This window comes from Protopterus annectens, chromosome 11.part0, assembly GCF_019279795.1.
Source record: "Protopterus annectens isolate FY-2018-M chromosome 11.part0, PAN1.0, whole genome shotgun sequence".
Lineage (NCBI taxonomy): Eukaryota > Metazoa > Chordata > Ceratodontiformes > Protopteridae > Protopterus > Protopterus annectens.
Genome location: NC_056745.1, coordinates 1,461,797,273 through 1,461,803,272, shown reverse-complemented (window position 1 = coordinate 1,461,803,272; position 6,000 = coordinate 1,461,797,273).

The window sequence follows — 6,000 nt, the reverse complement described above, 5'->3', positions numbered from 1 at the left end:
ATTTTATGGAAAGACCTTCAGTAGAATAGTTTGTAATAAAAGAATTTCTGAAGGCATCTGTGTTTATGCTTGTGGTCTCAACCATGGGTGGCATTGATGTAGTATTCCCACCATCTAGGACTTCCTGACTTCCATTGTTGGTCACACAAGGGCCTCCCAGAATTTGCACAAAATGATGAGAATCATGTTTATTGACCACCTCTAGCATCATGTTATTTTATTGGGTTAAAAACTTTTGTCATTGTAGACTTCTTCAAATCCATTTCTCACATCTGCTCTTGCTGGTCTAATCCAGGGGTGATCAACACTCAAAGATCTCTTTCCTGCTGTATTGTCATCAGATCCACACTCCACAGCCAATAATTATTGTCAGATAACTCATTCCAGAGGTTTTGCAGCTTAGATGCATATGTAGGAACAGTACCTTGTATTTATTTACACTAAACCTCAAATGTCACTTTTCTAATCACTTGTTTAATCTTTCCAAAACCATTTGCTTGACTTTTCTCACAACATCCATTGTTGTACACTATTGTACATACTCTTGTGTCAGCAGCAAATAGTTTGACCCTATTCTTGTTCCCTTAGACATGTCTGAGACAGAAAAGCTATGGACCCAGGACAGACTCTGAAAAACCTCATTAGTCATTTTTCTAATTTGTGACATTTTCCCTCTTATCACAGTCCTCTGTGCCCTACGGTTCAGGTACACAACTCTGCAGCACCTTAATATTTGTCTTTCCCCACCCCCTTTAGTTTTCCTTAAGTCCTAATAGACTACATCTACTGGTACCCCCCCTGTCAAGTTCACCTGTAACTGGTCCTAAAGCTGGAACAAGCTTGACTGACTGCTCCTTCTGGCCATGAACCCATATTGGTTGATGTTCTAAAGATTGCTGTCCTCTAGAAATGCTACCAGACTTCACCTTAGGATTATCTCCATGATTTCTCTATCATTGTTGTAAAGCTAACATTCCCGTTTTCTAGAAGGATATAATAATTGCTGGGACCTGCCAACACCCTGGTCTGTGATACCAGGTACGATTATCATATTGTCTAATATCCCTTCATGATACTTCATCATCTTACCCAGACCTTTTTTGAGGACCTGTTCAATGCAGGCTCCTAAAAGTATTCAAAAATTATAACAATACATTGTGAAAATATTATTTTAGTTACATTCAGCTGCTGTTTGTGGAAGACTAACATGAAAGCTAGCATAACTAGAAGATGGAACAGGACTGCAGTTAAAATTAAATAAAACAAATTATATTTTAGTTACTTCATTAATTAAGTGGGGATCTGTGAAACTTTTACAGTAGTGTGGCATGCCTATGTTCTACACACTGTTTAAAAGTTCCTTATAAATTACATAAAAATGACAACTGCAATGTAGAAATGTATAAACACTAGACACTCTTATAGTACAGTTACCCAAACTAATGATCAGTACAATATTTACTATGCAATGTTCTCACACTGAAAGTTCACAGGTTCAGAACAGCATAACAGAAAAAGGGGAAAAAGAAACATCTGTAATATATGAAAAAGGTATTAAAACATTCACATGGTATATTAGCTAAAATGTGCACATTGTGATAAATTCATGTGTGACCAATACTTTGATTATACATTCCAGCTATTATTTCCCCTCCTGGCTCAGTCGCATATTTAGAGGCACTGGCTGGGTGAAGAATGATGACATTATAGTGCTTAGCACTCCGTAGTGCTGACTAAAGTATTCATCTTTGCATTTCCATTCGTCGTTAATGTTCTCTTTCTGCAGTTGTATGCATATTCTGATTTCAGTTCAGTTACCATTATATTGCTCATTATGTATTTCTTCTCTTCTGTAATGTGCATATCTGGAGCTTTATTAAGCAGTGCTCCAGACAAAATGGATGATACCCAGTAAGGCAAACCAGCTAATGAAATATAACTAAAGCAAAATAATAATTTGCATGCTGCCTCAGTTTTAATCTGCAATCTGCTCTGTAAACTACATTGCCTTTACTTCTTTGCATGATTTTCTTTGTTGAGTTGCTTTAGACAAAGCACACACACAGTCTGGCATTGTTCTAGCAGCTTTGCTTTTGTCCAAGTAGATCTTCCATGTGTATGTTTGTGTCTCAGTGCTGACCAATGGAGTTAGACCACATACTTTGCAAAAAGTTTCAAGAGCTCTTCTTTGTATTATTAAACATTGTTACCACTAAAACCTGACTTCTTTGTATTATTAAACATTGTTACCACTAAAACCTGGCTTCTTTGTATTATTAAACATTGTTACTACTAAAACCTGACTTATTTGTATTATTAAACATTGTTACCACTAAAACCTGACTTCTTTGTATTATTAAACATTGTTACCACTAAAACCTGACCTCTTTGCATTATTAAACATCGTTACCACTAAAACCTGACTTCTTTGCATTACTAAACATTGTTACCCACTAAAACCCAACTTATTTGCATTATTAAACATTGTTACCCACTAAAACCTGACTTCCTTGTATTATTAAACATTGTTACCACTAAAACCTGACTTCTTTGTATTATTAAACATTGTTACCACTAAAACCTGACTTCTTTGTATTATTAAACATTGTTACCACTAAAACCTGATTTCTTTGTATTATTAAACATTGTTACCCACTAAAACCTGACTTCTTTGTATTATTAAACACTGTTACCACTAAAACCTGACTTCTTTGTTTTATTAAACATTGTTACCACTAAAACCTGACCTCTTTGCATTATTAAACATCGTTACCACTAAAACCTGACTTATTTGTATTATTAAACATTGTTACCACTAAAACCTGACCTCTTTGTATTATTAAACATCGTTACCACTAAAACCTGACTTCTTTGTATTATTACACATTGTTACCCACTAAAACCTGACTTCTTTTTATTATTAAATATTGTTACCCACTAAAACCTGACTTCTTTGTATTATTAAACATTGTTACCCACTGAAACTTGACTTCTTTGTATTATTAAACATTGTTACCCACTAAAACCTGACTTCTTTGTATTATTAAACACTGTTACCACTAAAACCTGACTTCTTTGTTTTATTAAACATTGTTACCACTAAAATCTGACTTCTTTGTATTACTAAACATTGTTACCACTAAAACCTGACTTCTTTATATTATTAAACATTGTTACCACTAAAACCTTTGTATTATTAAACATTGTTACCCACTAAAACCTGACTTCTTTGTATTATTAAACATTGTTACCACTAAAACCTGACTTCTTTGTATTATTAAACATTGTTACCACTAAAACCTGACTTCTTTGTATTATTAAACATTGTTACCCACTAAAACCTGACACTGTAGTATTTAAATCATATTGCTTGCTGTATTATAGCATTCAAATGTTTGTGAAGCATGCAAAAATTAAATACTAAGAATGTATATGCCAAATTTATTCACCCTTCAGTAGTCCATACCTGGGGCCAAACCTGAGCCACAGTGACAAAGCAAACCTGGTATCCTCCATTCTGATGTTGTTGTCTTTTGGCTTTTCCCAGTTAGGGGTCGGTGATTGGCAGTAGATTTTCATGAACGCCGAGGTGCCAGCTCGATGTTCAACCTTCAACGAAGGCACACCCATTTACACATGTCTTTCGAATGCCCACCCAACCGCAGGGAGGACATGCAGACTCTGCACAGAAGGCACTCCCTGCACTCCAGTTGAGAACTGAATGGGAGAACCTCTTGCTGTGAGGCAACAACCCTACCGCTGCACCACCGCGGATATCCTCCGTTCAGATAATGAGAAGTAAATATCTGTAAAGCAGTTTTTTTTTTTTTATTTCTGTCATGCAGATTCTTTTCTTCCACCATTTAGGGTTACAAGATCTGAGACTGCTCCTACCTGACTGCTATGGAAATGGCTTTCTGGACTAGACAGGGATCTAAACACAAAAAAGAAAGCTGCTTCATTGCAATATATGGGAATGCCAAAATCAAAATTTCCATATCAAACTTATTAAGGGTATCTTTTTAAAAATGTGTCTGTATAATGGCCAGAAATACTTATCTAGGAATTGCCAGGGAAACTGTTCTATTTCTTTCAAGATCATAGCTTTCCCCATGATTAGCTTTTAGAGAGATTATCTTGAATGTTGACAAGTACAGAGAAAAAGAAAGAAAAAGCTTAAAAGTATGCATTGTCAATATTGTAGTGATCAGAACACATAGCCTCACTGCAGTAATTTTACATGATGAGTGACACTGCACACTGTGTGCACCATTAAGAGAAAAGCATATCACAAATGGTATATGCTGAGCAGCAGACCTGGCTGCAGTATATGCTGGTGACCATATAATTATATGGTAATGAGCAACATTATTAAAATAAGTGATACTGTTTATGCAAATAAGGCAAATCAAGCTGGCTGATTCAGAAATGTACATTTGCAAGACTGAGCTCCATGCTAGTGAACTGTGGAAATATGTTAGGGTTGTCATAGCATCAATTAATGTGTATCTGCAAGAAGCTCTTATTGCTGCTAGAAGCCATTGTTGGGTGCATTGCCACCCTCAGAGGCACCATGTTATCTTGCTGCACTTAACCTTTCATGTAGTCCAAGAAATTGATGTTGTGGACCAGCAAATTTTGGATAGGAACACCTTGCAAGAACCTGAGGACATGTGTCAGCCTCATGTGCAGGCCCATGGGAGTCATATAGTTCCTATCACAGTGCCTACAGAGGTATGTGTGGCATTACATAATCAAGCTACAGGGACCTTTTTGCAACTAAAAAGCAGGCAGCAACAATGTGAAGCACCAAAAAGCACAAACTTTATTAACTTTTAAAAGACTAAAAAGTGATGTACAGTAAGACAAATGATAACAGCAATGCTATGGCTGCTTTAATGGATGCTGGAGTTGATCACAGGTTTAATGATTATCCTTGAGGGTTTTCGTCTATGCATGCGACTCGTTCTGAGAGAGACAATAGTAGCAGCTCCTTTTCATTCTATAAATGGCTGGAATCATGCGATGTACAGTTTAGTGAGGTGAGCGCAGAATCCATGCAACCTCTTAAATCTCAACTCAAGATGTTTGAATATAAGCTGACACAATATAGAAATCTACAAGTTAATAACCTTTATCTTGCTGACTGTGTTAAAGGTAAAAGAGTCTCTAAAGGCATGAGGTTATGGAAGATACCACACGGGACACAATTCGAATCAGTTTTTTACAGTGCGTTAATTGAACTGTTTGATCGTACTGGCATGAATTTAATGCATCTGCTTATTAAAGAAAATGAGCATAAGTTGTACACACTGGATTATAAAATTAACACTTTGAGTCACAGTATAGAGAAAGACTTGTTGTTTAGTGCATATAAAAATGACTACGACAGCATTTTAAAAGGTTAGATAGATTAACTTCAGAGAATAAACAGAGGAAACAGAAAAAATGTTCTCGAGACAAATAAGAGTATGATACAGACTCTGCTTATCCTGCCCCCCCCCCCCAAGTCCCAGACACAATGGCGTTGATGGACTCGGTAATCTACATTTACCTTAAAACCAGATGGCTGGGACAGATTTAATATTAACTAGGATAATGATATTTTACACAATGAAACCAACAATTTTGAGGGTTTTGTGGAGAATGATTTTTTAGAAATAGGGGGAGTGCTCAGGTCCAAGAGACTGAAAAATCAAATGTCCAGGACCAGGACATATTCCCCAGAGGGGGTCCCCAAAAATGAAAGTTCAAACAGAAAGGGAGAAGGAGAAATTACAACAGAAGAAACTAATTTGCCTGGACAATGTTAAGTTCAACAGTTTGGGGATATTCAATGTGTTTAATTTTAGTCACTTTTTGATAAATAAATCCTGAGAGTCACTGTTCAAGAAAGGTTTCAGTTTTGTACCTGATTTTAGGACAGATATTGTGAAAATCATGATCAATTTTAATTTGCTCACATGTAAACTGAACCTTAGAATATTTCTGGTTGTGACA